Genomic DNA, 18,888 nt, shown 5'->3' with positions numbered 1-18,888 from the left:
TTTCACAGAAGTTTGATTTAATTGGAGTTATATTCTGTTGTTTAAGTGTTCCCTTTATTTTTTTGAGCAGTGTATGACCATCAAATAATCTGCATAACTTCTCTGCCAGGCACTGGAGAGTGGCTGTGAAACATTTAATACATCCAGTTCTTTGAAGTCATTTACTTCTTTAAGCATACCATTACTGCAGCAGGAGCCAAGGTGGAATACATATGTACACACTCTGCCCTAGTGCTGCTCTAACCAGTCTTTCTTCTGAATCAGCAAATATTCCTCTATGTAGCTCACAACTACCAGCATCTTGGCTGATCTGCCTTACAAGGCTATATGTTATTACTAAGTCACCAATGATGTAACTGCCTTCTATACAGGAATACATTAGTGACTCTATACACCATGGATAAATTTGTGGGCAAAAATAGCAAGGGAGGCTAGACCCTCGACACGTACTCAAACCGCAAATTCCCTCACAAAGCTGGCAAATGATAACAGCAGAGACGACCCACAGCCCATAGCCCAAGCTATAATGGACCGTCTAACGCCAGAGATTGACAACCAGCTGGTGGCTTTCCGAGCCTCGCTGGAGATGATAGTGTTGCACATCAAGACACAGGGGTCACGTCTCACTGAGGCAGAGCAGAGAGTTTCTGATCTGGAGGATGCTGTAAAGGACATCACAGGAAGACTAGAGGCCAAAGAAAAAGAGACTTCTTTTCTAGGTCGATGACCTAGAAAATAGATCTCGTCACAATAATTTAAGGCTGGTGAGCCTCCCCGAGTCGGTCCCATCATCTGATCTCATTAACATCACATCAGAATGGCTTCTGAAAGCATTGAATTTAAACCTAGCTTCAGGGGAAATTAGGATTGAGAGAGCCCACCATGTGGGGCCATCAAGGAATGGTGAGAAAGACAGATGGCGACCGGTCATCTTTAGGGTCCTGGACTTTTAAGACAAGCTATGAATACTATCAGCCTTCAGGAAGAAACAGAAGTTATCCTATAACAACAACAAGCTCCTTCTTTTTCAGGACTACTCTGCTGCCCTAGCGGAGAAACGTAAAGCCTTCAGCCTAGCATGCAAAATCCTGGTGGATAGCAACATTTGGTTCAGACTAGAATGCGTGGCTGTCATACGTTGTACCACATCCGGAAAGAATTGGGCTTGTGACGATCCAATAAAGGCCCTAAGCTATCTATGTTCTGAGATCCAGTCATCACCTCGATATCTGGGTGACACTTGAACACGCGGGGTCACCATGCTTACTCATTTCTTTGACATCACTGAATTTTAAAGGCAGTGGCTATTTTCACACGTTTTACATTACCGTTATGTTATGGTTGTTTTTATTTTTTTCAAGTCATAATAGTTTGTGGGAAAAATTATTGTTGACAAGGGAGGGGGAGGGTCTCTGTGTGCTCCTATACAGCTTACAAGTTTCAGCAGCTCCAATACTTACTTGCTGAGATGAGTGGGGAGATGGAACACAAATATTGATAATTTCATGTCTGTTTCAGCGCTCTGGGATAGGATAATGGTGGATACATCTAACTCAGAGGCATCCATAACACAATCTCTTTATTGCTGTTCTTGAAACGTAAACGGACTTAACTCAACTGTAAAAAGGAAGAAAGTCCTGAATTATTTACAACGTGCAAACTTCCATATTGTTTTCTTGCAGAAAACGCATTGGGTAAAAAATAACCTTCCTTCTTTCCTTAGCAAACAATATACCGTATACACGGAGGCCTCTTATGTCAAAAAACAAAGAGGAATGTTTTTCATCCTCAATTTCAGCCACAATTAATGGCAAGCATAACCAGCTGGGAAACATTCAGTTTAATAGTGGGGGGACTTCAATGAGGCCCATGATGTGCCATTCGATAGGTCCAACCCCCACACCTCTCACCAGTCATCACAGAGCGGTTACATACAGTATCATCTGGATCATTGAATCATCTGGGATTGACTAACATATGGAGACTGCAACACCCCATAGAGAGGGATTATTCATATTACTCTCACGTACACGACTCCCATGCTGCATTGGACTGCTTGTTGCTGGGCACATCTATGCTGCCATTGGTGCTTCAATCAGATATTTAGAATATCCATATATCAGATCATGCCCCTGTGACTTTTAGATCCCACTTGGTGAGCCTAATGAAGAGGCAGAGAAGTTGGAGATTTCCTGCATATTTACATAAATCAGATGATGTCAGAGCATTTCTGCAAACCTCTTGGGACACTTATAAGAATGACAATCAGGAGCAGAGTCAAAATGCTCCCTTATTTTGGGCAGCCTCCAAGGCTGTGATAAGAGGGCAAATTATCTCCTATATAAGTAATAAAAGGAAGAAATTAATGGAAAACACCATAGAAACACAAGAGTTGCTGACACTAGCATATAAGAACGTTAAACCCAACAATACTCCCATTAACAAACAAAAATTCTTGGAGGCGAAAGAAGTAGCGGACACATTGGCACACAAAAAGGGCAATGCATAATTTAGACTACCGAAAGCATAAGTATTTTAAAAGGGGTAACAAACCAGGACGGTTGCTAATATCCCTTACTAAACCAAACCCTTCAGAGCACAAACTAGGATAAATAGGATTCACAAAAAAAGTGACCAGACAGCATCTAAAAACGAGATCCAGACAACGAACAAGACAGTGGACGAGTTCCAGAGGGTGTAGGGGGACTTGACAGTGACTCGTGCTTTTTACGGAGCGACGTTACCCCTGCACTCACAGCAGAACAAAGAATAGCTCTTAACACACCCATCACTCCAACAGATGTGGTGCAAACCATCAATACTCTAAGTATATCTACAGCTCCTGGACTGGATGGGTTTGATAATGAGCATTACAAACTATTAGGAGCTGCAGTAGGCCCACACCTATGCGAGGTGTTCAGTGGAATAGTGAGAGATGGTCAATTACCCGAGCGGTTTAATGAGGCTAATATTATTGTATTGCCAAAACTGGGTAAGGACCTCCTAAAGGTCAATGGGTATAGACCAATTTCTTTACTCAACTCTGATTTTAAAATCTTTGCAAAAATCTTGGCAAATAGAGTAAAATAGATGATTCCTGATCTAATATCACCATACCAAACAGGATTTATCCACGGAAAAGCTATCACATATAATATCAGGACAGCGATAGGGGTGGTATCCTCTAGCAGAATGCATGGACACAAAAAAAGCATTGTGGTCAGCCTTGATTCACACAAGGCCTTTGACCGAGTATCTTGGCTCTACTTGCATAAATTGCTAGAATCTCGCAATTTTGGTCCATGGTTCTGCGAGGCTGTCAAGCTAATATATAAAAAACCCACATCCTGGCTCTACTTAAACAATACATTTTCCAAACCCGTTCAAATACAAAGGGTTGCGAGACAGGGCTGCCCACTATCCCAATTATTATTCAACCTAGCATTGGACCCCCTCCTCAAAACCCTTCAAAATTTACCTGGTTTCCAAGGAATTACAGTGGGAAACATATTAGTTAAATTACTAGCCTTTGCTGACTTGTTGTTTATTGCTATCCCAGCTCAAACCATCCCAGCCATAATGAGGATCCTGGTCTCATTTGGAGGAAATTCTGGCTTCAAGGTAAACTAGTCGGAGGCTCTAGCTCTGTTCCGATCGGGCAGGATAAAAGATACAGCTTTCCCATTCCACTGGAGTGAGGAATCCATTATGTATTTGGGCCTTCGACTCCCGTCAGACCCTTCAAAGTTATATTAAACTAATTTTAGACCACATATAGTATTGATAATTGGTCTTTTATACTCATGGAGACATTTTGCACTATCCTTTTCAGGTAGATGCTATTTGATTAAAGTGGTCATCTTTCCAAAGTTGCTATACTTATTCCAAGCTCTCCCGCTGCTATTGTCACAACCAGATATTAGACAATTAAATGGAGCCTTTAGGAGGTTCATATGGGTTGAGAAAGGAAGAACGCATATAGGATTGTTCAAGCTACAATTGTCCAAAAGAGTGGGAGGAATTAATTTTCTGGATATTGGAAGATACAATCTGGCAGCTAACTGTAGGTACATTGGGGATTGGATTTGTGGGGTCTCCTATTTTGCTAACGTACAATTGGAGCAACAGTTGAGCCCTCGGGTGTCACTAACCACTCTGATCCATCTGGGTAACGATGAGCTCCCTGATGATATTAGAGGGCACTCAGTTTTGTGGCAAACTATTTTGACATGGAGGTGAGGGAGAAAAATTCGTGGAGGGACAGATGATCTATCTCCCTTACAGCCATTTCTAGGCAACCCTAAATATATGAATAATTGTCCACCTGTACATTATGCAACCTTGGCAATACAAGGATGCACCATGGTGGCTGACATGCTGGATCAGAGTCTCTCTCTGCTACTACTATCTTTTGAAACAATGACACAGCGCTTTCCTTCTTTTAGACACAGGTTGTTCCTCTTCCTTTAGGCACGTAGCCTAGCCCAAAAATATATTAGTGATAGGAAAGACACAGCTCAGACGAATAACATAGAGGTCTTTCTTAAAACCTCGAGGTTGCAGAATGCTTCAACGAGTAAAATATACTCCATACTACATCAGCGTTGATCTTGGGAGGGGAGAGACATCAGGCCTTCTAGATTGGTGAGAGATATCCAAGGGTTTGAAGTTGGGGGCTTTTTGAATGCTATGATGTCACAGAAGAAATTTATTCCCTATAGTAGTTACACGGACATGGCTTTATTGATTCTCCATAGGGCATACATCACTCCGTCAATGCAGGCCAAAAGGACACCGACAACATTATACGCGTATACTTGCTCAAAATGTGGAACACACAACACAGACATCCTCCATCGCCTGAATATAAGAATATAAGATCTGTGGCATAGGATACATGTAGAACTACAGACTACCTTTCATATTACATTCCCACTTACACCGCAATGTTCAATCTTCAATATGCTAGGGGAATCTCAGCAAGTATAATTTCCAAAATGGGGTCACTTGATGGGGAATTCTGCTCCGCTAGCGATTAGGGGCTCTATATATGGAGTTCTAAAACTGTTCTAGGAAAATCTGTGCTTCAGGAGCCAAAAAGCGCTCCACTCCCCCCCGAGTCTCTCCATATGGCTAAGTAATACAGCCACATATAGGGTATTGCCATGTTCAGTAGAAATTGTGGGACAAATTATGGTGCCATTTTTACCCACTTCTTGTGAGAAAATGTAAAATGTGGGGCTAAAGCAAAATTTTGGTGGTAAAAATGTAGTTATTTTTTCTTCACTGCCCAATGGTATAATATTCTGTGACACACCTGTGGTGTCAATATGATCATTGCACCCCTAGATGAATTCGTTGAGAGGTGTAGTTTGTAAAATGGGGTCACTTATGGTGAGGTGCTGCTGTTCTGGCAACTCAGAGGCTCTCCCAGTATGTCATGGCACCCGCAAACCATAATAGTAAAGTCTGCACTACTATAGTAGTAAATATTTCCCGATTACATGTAGGGTATTGGCGCACTCAAGAAAAAATGGACCTCAGTTTGTTGAAAAAAAAAATCCTATTAGCTGTTAGAAAAATTAGAAGCTTGGGGCTAAAACAACATTTTAGTGGCAAAAATGTAATTTATTCTTTCTTCACCACTCATTGGTATAAAATTCAGTGAGGCACATGTGGTGTCAATATGATCACTGCACCCCTAGATGAATTCATTGGGGAGTGAAGTTTGTAAAATGAGTTCACATATGGGAGGTTTCTGTTGTTCTGATACCTCATGGGCTCTGCCAATGTGACATGGCACCCTCAAACCATTCCAGCAAAAATTGGAACTCCAATATGGTGCCTCTTACGTTCTGAGCTTTGAACTGTGCCTTAAAAGTAGCATTCCCCTACATATGGGGTATAGGCGAACTCGGAAGAAATTGTACAACAAATTGTATGGTGCTATTTCTACTGTTACCCTTATGAAAATGCTAAATATTGTGCTAAAATAACATTTTTGTGGTCACCACGCATCTAAATACATCCCTTGAGGGGTCTAGTTTCCAAAATGGGTCACTTTTGGGGGTCTTGAACTGTTTAGGCACATTAGGCTCTCCAAATTGGACATGACGTCCGCTAATGATTCCATGAAATTTTACATTCAAAAAGTAAAACGACACCCCTTCTCTTCCGAGCCTTGCTGTGCACCGAAATGCAACATTTGCGGCTAAGATAACATTTTTGTAGGGAAAATGTGATTTGTTTTTTTATTTTCACTGGTCAACTTTATAAACTTCTGTGAAGCACCTGAGATTTCAATGTACTCATCATACAACTAGATCAGTTCACCGAAGGGTTCTAATTTCCAAAACAGTGTCACTTGTGGGAGATTTGTACTGTTTAAACACATCAGGGCCTCTCCAAATGCAACATGGTGTCTGCCAATTGTTACAGCAAATTTTGTGCTCTGACGTGCGCCCAAACAGTGGTTTTCCCACATATATTGGTATCAGCATGCTCAGGAGAAACTGAACAAGTTTTTTTCTCCATTTTTTTCTGTTACCCTTGTGAAAATAAAAAATTGGCATCTAAAGTTAATTTAATTAAAGTTCATTTTTAAATGTTCATTTTTTTCCACATTCCAAAAATCCCTGTGAAGAGCCTGAAGGGTTAATAAACTTCTTGAATGTGGTTTTGGGCACCTTCAGGGGTGCAATTTTTATAATGGTGTAATTTTTAGGTATTTTCTATCATATAGACCCCCCAAACTCACTTCAAATGTGAGGTAGTCCCTAAAAAAATTGTTTTGTAAATTTTGTTGGAAAAAGGAGAAATCGCTGGTCAACTTTTAACCTTTATAACTTCCTAACAAAAAAAAATTGTTTTACAAATTGTGCTGATGGAAAGTAGACATGTGGGAAATGTTATTTATAAAGTATTTTGCGTGACACATCTCTCTGATATAAGGGCATAAGAATTCATAGTTTGAAAATTGCAAAATTTTCAAAATTTTTGCCAAATTTTCATTTTTTTCACAAATAAACGCAAGTTATATTGAAATTTTTTTACCACTATCTTGAAGTACAATATGTCACAAAATAATCTCAGAATTAGTGGGATCAGTTGAAGCGTTTCAGAGTTATTAAAGTGACAGTGATCACAATTGTAAAAATTGGCCTGGTCATTAACGTGCAAACCACCTTGGGAGGTAAAGGGGTTGAATTAGGATAAAACAAGTATATGGAGGATATATATAAAAAATAGGAATATACTTTATTAATGTAACAATCACCCTGTATTTTATACTAAAAATTAAGAAAAAATAAAATTCCCACATTTTTAACAAATAGAAGAAACACACACAGAAAATCTCTATCTTATGAAAAATAGATGGTTTATATAGGGCTCATGCTATTTTATGAGATATTTTATGAGGTGGGTCTTTCAACACTCAGAGATACAATCGATGGGCTGTAGGAGAAATCAGCACAAATAGGGTTTTATTCGGTAGACACAAAGAGTGTTTTCTCAAATTATGCTAACCTGATGTACCCGCTGTAAAGACATAGAATGTGAGCATCAGTTGCAGCAGATCCACAGTACTTGTAGATGGTACATGTGGCCATATCCAGAGGAAGAAGTAATTTTGTACTTCAAAACGTGTTGAATAAACCACTACTTTTTTATCTCACCATACTAGGATATAAAGTACATCTCAGTCTATTCAGCAGCACGGAATTTATCCACAGAAATCCTTTGATTTTGGAACACTCAGAGAAAGGCTTTCTTTTAAAAAAAAACTATACCAAAGATTAGTACAAAATACTGTTGTTAACCCCTTCACCCCCAAGGGTGGTTTGCACGTTCATGACCGGGCCAATTTTTACAATTCTGACCACTGTACCTTTATGAGGTCATAACTCTGGAACGCTTCCATGGATCCCGGTGATTCTGACATTGTTTTCTGGTGACATATTGTACTTCATGTTAGTGGTAAAATTTCATTCAAATAACTTGCGTTTATTTGTGAGAAAAATGGAAATTTGGCGAAAATTTTGAAAATTTTGCAATTTTCAAACTTTGAATTTTTATGCCCTTAAATCACAGAGATACGGCACACAAAAAACTTGATAACTAACATTTCTCACATGTTTATTTTACATCAGCACAATTTTGGAACCAAAATTTTTTTTTGTTAGGACGTTATAAGGGTTAAAAGTTGACCAGCGATTTCTCATTTTTACAACACCATTTTATTTTTAGGACCACATCACATTTGAAGCCACTTTGAGGGGTCTATATGATAGAAAATACCCAAAAGTGACACCATTCTAAAAACTGCACCCCTTAAGGTGCTCAAAACCACATTCAAGAAGTTTATTAACCCTTTAGGTGCATCACAGAAATTTTTTTGAATATTTAAAAAAAAATGAACATCTAACTTTTTTTCATAAAAAAAATACTTCAGGTTCAATTTTTTTTATTTTACCAAGGGTAACAGGAGAAATTGGACAGCAAAAGTTATTGTGCAATTTGTCCTGAGTACGCTGATACCTGATATGTGGGGGGGAACGACTGTTTCGGCGCATGGCAGAGCTCAGAATGGAAGGAGCGCCGTTTGACTTTTTCAATGCAAAATTGGCTGGAATTCAGATCGGACGCCATGTCATGTTTGGAGAGTCCCTGATGTACCTAAACAGTGGAAACCCCCTACAAGTGACCCCATTTTGGAAACTAGACCCCCCTAGGAACTTATCTAGATATGTGGTGAGAACTTTGAACCCACAAGGGCTTTACAGAAGTTTATAACGTACAGCGGTACAATTAAAAAATCATATTTTTTCCACAAAAATGATCTTTTCACCCCAATTTTTATTTTCCCAAGGGTAACAGGACCCTAAAAGTTATTGTGCAATTTGTCCTGAGTACGCTGATACCCCACATGTGGGGGTAAACCACTATTTGGGCGCATGGCAGAGCTCGGAAGGGAAGCAGCGCCATTTGACGTTTTTGGCTGAAATTGAGATCGGACATCATGTCGCGATTGGAAAACCTCTGATGTACCACAACAGTGGAAACCCCCCACAAATGACCCCATTTTGGAAACTAGACCCCCTAAGGAACTTATCTATATGTGTGGTGAGAACTTTGAACCCCCAAGGGCTTCACAGAAGTTTATAACATACAGCCGTACAATTAAAAAATCATATTTTTTCCACAAAAATGATCTTTTCACCCTCAATTCTTATTTTTCCAAGGGTAACAGGACCCTAAAAGTTATTGTGCAATTTGTCCTGAGTACGCTGATACCCCACATGTGGGGGTAAACCACTATTTGGGCGCATGGCAGAGCTCGGAAGGGAAGCAGCGCCATTTGACGTTTTTGGCTGGAATTGAGATCGGACACCATGTCGCGATTGGAAAACCCCTGATGTACCTAAACAGTGGAAACCCCCACAAATGACACCATTTTGTAAACTAGACCCCCAAAGGAACTTATCTAGATGTGTGGTGAGCACTTTGAACCCCCCAGTGCTTCACAGAAGTTTATAACGCCCGGGCGTGAAAATAAAAAATTCGTATTTTTTCCACAAACATGATCTTTTAGTCACCATTTTTTTATTTTTCCAAGGGTACCAGGAGAAATTGGACTCCAAAAGTTGTTGTCCAATTTGTCCTGAGTACGCTGACACCCCATATGTGGGAGAAAACTACTGTATGGGCACACGTCGGGGCTCGGAAGGGAAGTAGTGACGTTTTGGAATGCAGACTTTGATGGAATGGTCTGCGGGTGTCATGTTGCCTTTGGAGAGCCCCTAATGTACCTAAACAGTGGAAACCCCCCACAAATGACCCCATTTTGAAAACTAGACCCCCTAAGTAACTTATCTAGATGTGATGTGAGCACTTTGAACCCCCAAAGGCTTCACAGAAGTTTATAATGCCAGGGCATGAAAATAAAAAAATCGTATTTTTTCCACAAACATGATCAATTAGTCCCCAATTTTTTCATTTTCCCAAGGGTAACAGGAGAAATTGCACCCCAAAAGTTGTTGTCCAATTTGTCATGAGTACGCTGACACCCCATATGTGGGAGAAAACTACTGTATGGACACACGTCGGGGCTCGGAAGGGAAGCAGTGACGTTTTGGAATGCAGACTTTGATGGAATGGTCTGCGGGTGTCATGTGCGTTTGGAGAGCCCCTGATGTACCTAAACTATTGAAACTCCCCACAAGTGACCCATTTTGGACACTAGACCCCCCACGGAACTTGTCTAGATGTGTGGTGAGCACTTTGAACCCCCAAGTGCTTCACAGAAGTTTATAACGCTCGGACGTGAAAATAAAAAAATCATTTTTTTCCACAAAAATGATATTTTTGCCCCCAATTTTTTATTTTCCTAAGGGTAACAGGAGAAATTGGACCCCAAAAATTGTTTTTCAATTTGACCTGAGTAGGCTGATACCCTACATGTGGGGGGTAAAACACTGTTTGGGCGCATGGCAGAGGTGGGAAGAAAAGGAGCACCATTTGACTTTTTCAACTCAGAATTGGCTGGAATTGAGATCAGATGCCATGTTGCATTTGGAGAGCCCCTGATGTGCCCAAACAGTGGAAACCCCCAATTCTAACTCCAACCCTAACCCCAACACACCCCTAACCCTAATCTCAGCCCTAACCTTAACCCTAGCCCTAACCCTAACCCTAGCCCTAACCCTAGCCCTAACCCTAACCCTAAAGGAAAAATGGAAATAAATACATTTTTTTATTTTATTATTTTTCCCTAACTAAGGGGGTGATAACGGGGGGGTTTGATTTACTATTTATGGCGGTTTTTATATTTGGCAGCTGTCGCACGCTAAAAGACGCTTTTTTTTGTAAAAATAGTTTTTGCATCACCACATATTGAGAGCTATAATTTTTCCGTATTTTGACCCACCGAGTCATGTGAGGTCTTATTTTTTGCGGGACGAGTTGACATTTTTATTGGTACCATTTTCGGGCATGTGACATTTTTTGATCGCTTTTTATTCCGATTTTTGGGACGCAGAATGAACAAAAGCCAGCGTTTCATGAATTTCTTTTGGGGGGGTGCGTTTACACTGTTCCGCGTGCGGTAAAATTGATAAAGCACTTTTATTCTTTGGGTCAGTACGGTTACAGCGATACCTCATTTAGGTCTTTTTTTATGTTTTGTCGGTTTTATGCAATGAAAACTATTTTATATTAAAAAATAATTATTTTTGCATCGCTTTATTCTGCAAGCTGTAACTTTTTTATTTTTTAGCTGATGATGCTGTGTGGCAGCTCGTTTTTTGTGGGATAAGATGACGTTTTCAGTGGTACCATGGATATTTATATGCGTCTTTTTGATCGCGCGTTATTACACTTTTTGTTTGGCGGTATGATAATAAATCATTATTTTTTGCTTCGTTTTTTATTTTTATTTTTTAAGGGGTTCACTAAAGGGGTTAACTAATGGGATAGTTTTATAGGGCAGGTCGTTACGGATGCGGCGATACCTAATATGTCTACTTTTATTGTTTTTTTTTTTTTTTATTTCCAAAAAAAGGATTTATTTGGGGAATATATTTTTTTTTTTCTAATTTATTTGGCGATTTTTTTAAATTTATTTTAACACTTTTTTTTTATTTTTTTTTAACTTTATTAAATAGTCCCAGGTGGGGCATCACTGTCCTGTGACAGATCGCTGATCTGTCACATCACAGATCACTGTGACAGATCAGCGATCTGTCACAGGCATTGAAGCAGACTTCCTCATGCCTGCGCTTTGCAGGCACTGAGGAAGCCAGCTTCCTGCAGGCCCCCGAAGGCCCCCGTCGCCATCTTGGATTCGGGGGCCTGCAGGAAAGGAGCCCCCCGCAGCAGCGCTGCACATTGCGCTGCCGTGGGGGGCTCAGGGAAGTACGGAGGGAGCCCCCTCCCTGCCGATGCTTCCCTTTAACCTCCGGTACACCGCAATCGTGTTTGATCGCGGTGTGCAAGGGGTTAACGTGTCGGGGGCGGTCCGTGACCGCCCCTGACACATTGTGCCGGGTGTCAGCTGTGATAATCAGCTGACACCCGGCCGCGATCAGCGGCGCTCACCACGTGGGCGCTGCTGATCGCGGTAGACGTACTATCCTGTCCATGGGCATAGGGGCCCAGGTCCCATGGACGGGATAGTACGTCGGATGTCAGAAAGGGGTTAATATATTGTATGAGCAAATGTGGGAGATCAATTCTATGTATGTTGTGTAGGGATTCGCTCTGGTAGGTAATGGCAGGGCTGCAGTAACGAGGCAACACACAGGCTTAAAGTCCAATTTCAGTGGTTTAATGTCACGTTGCAAACAGCAGATTAACAGAAAGTAAGGAAAAACATAGATATACTCCAGCTTGGAGAACCACTGGTCCCAGACTCACCCCTTGCATGGGACAGGCTTAACTAAGCGGCTGCCAGATCCGCGGCATCCGCCAAGTGCCATTCCCAGGGTTGTTGAGAGTCTTGCTGCACGGGGATCCTGTATACAAGTTCATGCTAAGTCCAGCCAAGTTCCTGTAACTTCCAGACACACTCATCATGTGCCAAACACTAACCTCCATTACATAGCCCATAACCCCTACTACAAGTGAGGTAAATATCATATGGGCTGATCAACGTGACCATGACATCATCGCAGATCCTAGGGAAAAACCTGGCCAAACATTAACCTGCTAGGAGAAATGTATCTCCCATCCAGTAAAACACCCTTTACTGTACCACAGTTGTTACAAAAGTTGTTGATTGCATTATATATATATATATATATACAGTATATATAGATATATATATTTATATATATATTATACACACATATATAGATATATATTATACACACATACGATACAAGAAAGAAAGAAACTAAGGGAAGATATAGAAAGACGAAAAAGTGAGGACAGGTGCTCTGAAAGTAATTGCTATGCAAAGGAGCTCCACATACTACTAGAATCGGAAAAGGTATAATAAGTTGCATGTTTCATTATTGAGCTACTTCCTGACGAAGGCTGACTCAGCCAAAACCCGTTGTGTTTTTATATTTGCAGAATCCTTGAAACACAGAGTGGAAGTTCCAATTTGTTGTATTTTTTGTTTAAACATGGACCACTCTTTTATATTGCCCCTCTGTATTACAAGCTGTCCTGCTATTTGACCTCGGCCCTCTTGATTACTGACTCCTGACTTGTCTGTGAGTAATGACTCAACACATCACACATTACTCCACTAAATAAAGGTTCACCCCTAAACAAGTGGTTTAATGGAGTTTTCAATTCTGACATTTCCTCAGGATATCTATGTATGCCCAGGTCTCATCTATAGGTGACTGTTTTAATTGGTTAAGCTAAGCAGGGCATTAAATGGTTACCTGGACAACTGCCCTGCTCATGTACAGCATCATGTCTCTATGGTCAACATCAAATATGATGGAAGAAAGCGTAAATAAACTACCATTTTACTCTGTAGTTATACAAATGTAAGAAACATACTTTGTTCAAACATACCGTATATACTCGAGTATAAGCCGAGGCACCTACTTATGCCATGGAAAATTGGGTAAGCTTATTGACTCAAGTATAAGCCGGGTTTGCATTGTCCCCTCATCCCTGTCCTGGTATGCATGGCTCCCCGTCCCTGTCATTGTATGCATGCCTCCCTGTCCCTGTATGCATGACTCCTCGTCCCTGTCATTGTATGAATACCTCTCCTGTTTCTGTCATTGTATGCATGAAAGCCTCCCCCTTTCTGTCCCTGTTTGCGTGGCACCCCCGTCCCGTCCCTGTATGCATGGCCCCCCGGTCGGTCCCTGTATGCGTGGTTCCCTCATCTAGTCCCTGTATGCATAGCTCCTTATCCCCTATCCCTGTTTGCATGTTTCCTATTGAAAAAAACAAACAAATATCCTACTCACCAACCTGCGCTCCCTGAGTGCTTGCACTGCATCTCGTTCCGGCCGCTGACGCCTGCAGCTCTTCCTGCTGAGTGGTCAAGTGGCACTGCTCAGTAAGATAATGAATATGTGCTCCACGCCTATGGGAGTGGAGAGCAGTGCATATTCATTACTTTAATGAGATGGGCCACGTGACCACTCAGCAGGAAGAGCTGCAGGCGCTGGTGGCCGGAACAAGATGCAGTGCCAGCAACGAGGGCACGCAGGTAGGTGAGTATGATGTCTGTGTGCTGGAAGCCGGCGGCTGCGGCTGGCACTGTGCGCTATTACAGCAGCAGCACAAGCTTTAGCCACAGCTGCCACCTGTTGCCTCTGTGACCTATCGCTCCCCCTCCCCCACCAGCTTTCTGGGACAATGACTCATGTATAAGCTGAGGGAGGCATTTTCAGCACAAAAAAATGTGCTGAAAAACTCGGTTTCATACACGAGTATATACGGTAGGTGTATTATTTAATGCTGAGGCCTCTTTCACACTTCAGTTTTTTGCATCAGTTATAATCCGCCAAAAAGGCGGACAAGCGGATCCGTTCTCAACTGATGTGAACGGATAGCACAGGATCCGTTTTTAGACGGATCCTGAAAATGAAGAAATTTAAAGGAACTGCTGGCCGGGAAGGAGAGAGAGAGAGAGAGAGAGAGAGATTGAGATTTTTTTCTTGTTTTGTCCGGCACCCAGAAAGAAATTCGGGTTAAATCAGTGTCTGCAGGATCCGCCAGAGAAAAAAACGTTACAAGCTCCGTTTTGAAATCTTTGAGGATGGTGACGGACAGCAACTTTTGCCGGATCCTCACAAAAAACGGATGCAAAGGACAGCAATCCGTCACAATCCGCCATTAATGCAAGTCAATGGGAAAAAAACGGATCCTCAAAAAAAAATTGAGGATCCGTTTTTTTTCAAAACCTGGCGGATTGTGACTGATTGTAAAAAACGGAAGTGTGAAAGAGGCCTAGTTTTTCTCCTGTGTGAATTATCTGATGTGTAACAAGATTTGATTTTGTATTAAAAGATTTCCCACATTCTTGAACAGACAAATAGCTTCTCTCGTGTGTGATTTCTGTGATGTATTCTAAGTTTTGATTTCTCACTATAATATTTCCACATTCTGAGCATGAATATGGCTTTAGCCCTGTATGAATTCTCTGATGTATTTCGAGGGTGGTTTTCAAACCTACTGTATAACGTTTCCCACATTCTGAACAAGAAAATGGCTTTTCTCCTGTGTGAATTCTCAGATGTCTAACTAGACCTTCTTTCCAATAAAAACACTTGCCTCATTCTGAGCATGAATATGGCTTCTCCCCTGTGTGACTTCTCTGATGTGTAACAAGGCTTGATTTACTACTGCAATATTTTCCAAATTCTGCACATAAAAAAGGTTTCTTCCCTGTGTGAATTCTCTGATGTTTATCAAGATCGGATGTGCCTTTAAAACGTTTCCCACATTGTAAGCATGAAAATGTTTTTTCCCTGTGTGAATTCTCTCATGTCCTGTTAAAACTGATTGCTGTCTAAATGATTTCCCACATATGGAACATGAAAATGGTTTCTCTCCTGTATGAATTCTCTGATGGGTAACAAGATTTGTTTTCAGGTTAAAACATTTCCCACATTCTGGACATAAAAATGGCTTTTCTCCTGTGTGAATTCGTTGATGATTTACAAGTTTGCCTTTCACTCGAAAACCTTTCCCACATTCTGAACATGAAAATGGCTTATCTCCTGTGTGAATTCTCTGATGGGTAATAAGACTTGCTTTGCCATTAAAACATTTCCCGCATTCTGAGCATAAAAATGGCTTTACCCCGGTATGAAGTCTTTGATGTTTACACAGATATGGTTTTTCTGTAAAACATTTCCCACATTCTGAACATGAATATGGCTTCTCCCCTGTGTGTATTCTCTGATGTGTTACGAGGCTTGATTTACTACTGTAATATTTTCCACATTCTGACCATGAAAATGATTTTTCTCCTATGTAAGCTGTTTCATTTTCATCAGCACTTTGACTTTGATTTTGCACATTTTTCTTTGCTGAATCAGAGGAGAGGACTTTTTTATAAGGATCAAATGACAGATTTTTTCTTAGCTGAGCTTGAGGTGTATCTGTGAAAATTACATGTTCTTCGTTTGTATCTGGTGTGCTACTATAATTATCAGCTGCAAAATTAGAGAATATCACTTGTCCCTTGGAACTCCTGGTGCAGTCATCTGCCAAGAATAAAACTGATTTTATTATGTTTAAATAATATTGCATTTAAATTATATTATTATTTACTTTTTTACATATATTTACATAGTTTCCATGCAAAATGTAATACATATACATACACTGCTCAAAAAAATAAAGGGAACACTAAAATACCACATCCTAGATATCTCTGAATGAAATATTCCAGTTGCAAATTTTTATTCATTGCATAGTGGAATGTGTTCGGAACAATAAAACAACAATTATCAAAGTAAATCAAAACGAATATCTCATGGAGGTCTGGATTTGGAATGATACTCAAAATCAAAGTGGAAAATCAACTTACAGGCTGATCCAACTTCAGTGGAAATGCCTCATGACAAGGAAAAGATGCTCAGTATTATGTGTGGCCTCCACGTGCCTGTATGACCTCCCTACTGTAGAACGCCTAGGCATGCTCCTGATGAGGCAGCAGATTGTCTCCTGAGGGATCTCCTCCCAAACCTGGACAGTCTGTGATGCAACGTCACGTTGGTGGATGGAGCGAGACGTGATATCTCAGATGTGCTCAATCGGATTCAGGTCTGGGGAATGGGCGGGCCAGTCCACAGCTTCAATGCCTTCATCTTGCAGGAACTGCTGACAAACTCCAGCCACATGATGTCTGGCATTGTCCTGCATTAGGAGGAACCCAGGGCCAACCGCACCAGCATATGGTCTCACAAGGGGTGTGAGGATCTCTTCTCGGTACCTAATGGCAGTCAGGCTACCTGTGGCGAGCACATGGAGGGCTCTGCGGCCTTCCAAAGAAATGCCACCCCACACCATTACTGACCCACTGCCAAACCATGCAGAAGGATGTTGCAGGCAGGACATCACTCTCCATGGCGTCTCCAGACTCTGTCACGTCTGTCACATGTGCTCAGTGTGAACCTGCTTTCATCTGTGAAGAGCACAGGGCGCCAGTGGAGAATTTGCCAATCATGGTGTTCTGTGGCAAATGCCAAGTATCCTGCACGGTGTTGGGCTGTGAGCACAACCCCCATCTGTGGAAGTCAGGCCCTCAGACTATCCTCATGGAGTCGGTTTCTAACCGTTTGTGCAGACACTTGGACGTCTGTGTCCTGCTGAAGGTCATTTTGCAGGGCTCTGGCAGTGCTCCTCCTGTTCCTCCTTGCACAAAGGCAGAGGTAGCGGTCCTGCTGCTGGGTTGTTGCCCTCCTACGGCCCCCTCCATGTCTCCTGCCTGACACTATGCTGACAGACACAGCAAACCCTCTTGCCACAGCTCGCATTGATGTGCCATCCTGGATGAGCTACACTACCTGAGCCACTTGTGTGGGTTGTTGAGTCCATCTCATGCTACCACGAATGTGAAAGCACAACCAACATTCAAAAGGGACCAAAACATCAGCCAGAAAGCATTGGTACTGAGATGTGGTCTGTTGTCCCCACCTGCAGAACCACTCCTTTATTGAGGGTGTCTTGATAATTGCCAATACTTTCTATCTGTTGTCTTTTCCATTTGCACAACAGCATGTGAAATTGATTGTCAATCAGTGTTGCTTCCTAAGTGGACAGTTTGATTTCACAGAAGTTTGATGTACTTGGAGTTATATTCTATTGTTTAAGTGTTCCCTTTATTTTTTTGAGCAGTGTATATAAGATAACGTTCCTAATTTGTCAGAATGAAAGAAAAAAAAAGGTTTTCTGCAATGCGCACAATGTATGGTAATTTCCACAATCGGAAAAAAGAAAAATTAAAAAGTCAAGACCAAAAATGAACAACAAAGCCTGAAAATACAAAAACTGGTATTGCATCCAAAATTAAAGGATGTTCCAATTGTGCAAACAGGATGGAAGCTGAAAAACTACCAGCTGGATTGTAACCAGCTCTCACAATGAAAATACATAAAACCAGTGGTCGATAGACAAATAGTACAAAAGTTAGATGTAAAAAGCTGTGATAGGTAAAAAAAAGCCCACTCACACTCACCCCTGTGGAAACCTGCAAAATTCCCAAGACCGGTGTATACATTTGGTTGGTGCAATATTGTCCAGTAAATGTCCCACATGCAGGTCATCTACGGAGTGCGTTTGTGGAGGCAGAGAGTGTGGGCGAGTCTTATTCAAGTAAAGTATTTTTTCTGTGTGTTTTTATTTTTAATTACTGGGTTAGTAATGGGGTGTCTGATACTAACCCCCAAGGCTTGATGACAGCTGTGATATTTGACAAATCACAACTGTCACCAATCCCAACTACCATTACCCTCATTGTCACCGCATCATTGCAATCGGGAAGAGTCGATCAAAGTACCAGAATTGGGGCATCAAATGTGATGGCCGATTCTGGGGCGTCTGCGGGCTGGTATTTTTAGGCTAGGAAGGGACCAATACCCAGGGACTTAGTGCACATGAAAGGCAATAAAGGGTGTAAGTTTATCATATGTAGGGGGCTTGTGATGTTATATATCTACTGGATATCTATCTATCTATTCCATATATCTTTCTAGTATGAAGGTCCTGGCTGTGAGTTTACTGTACTCGGCTGATTAATTTTCGGGTTTCCTTTGAGATATGTGTGTAAAAATCGGGTGGCATACACATGGTCATTGTGAAGTCTGATTTTTTTCTCACTCCCATTGACTTGCATTGACGATTCCGTCCGATACACGGGGCCACTCACAGCATGCTGAACACTGACTCATTTAATAACATTGG

At 41.3% G+C, this 18,888-nt stretch overlaps 1 pseudogene; it reads right to left on the bottom strand.

The window, feature by feature from the left end:
• Positions 1-1,579: 1,579 nt before the first annotated feature.
• On the bottom strand, positions 1,580-18,251 carry LOC141070599 (uncharacterized; annotated as a pseudogene).
• Positions 18,252-18,888: the final 637 nt, after the last annotated feature.

The sequence above is a fragment of the Dendrobates tinctorius genome, unplaced genomic scaffold, assembly GCF_039654945.1.
Source record: "Dendrobates tinctorius isolate UK_male_01 unplaced genomic scaffold, ASM3965494v1 ptg000014l, whole genome shotgun sequence".
NCBI lineage: Eukaryota > Metazoa > Chordata > Amphibia > Anura > Dendrobatidae > Dendrobates > Dendrobates tinctorius.
The sequence above is the reverse complement of the archived record's forward strand: the minus strand, read 5'-3'. Positions and strand labels throughout refer to the sequence as shown.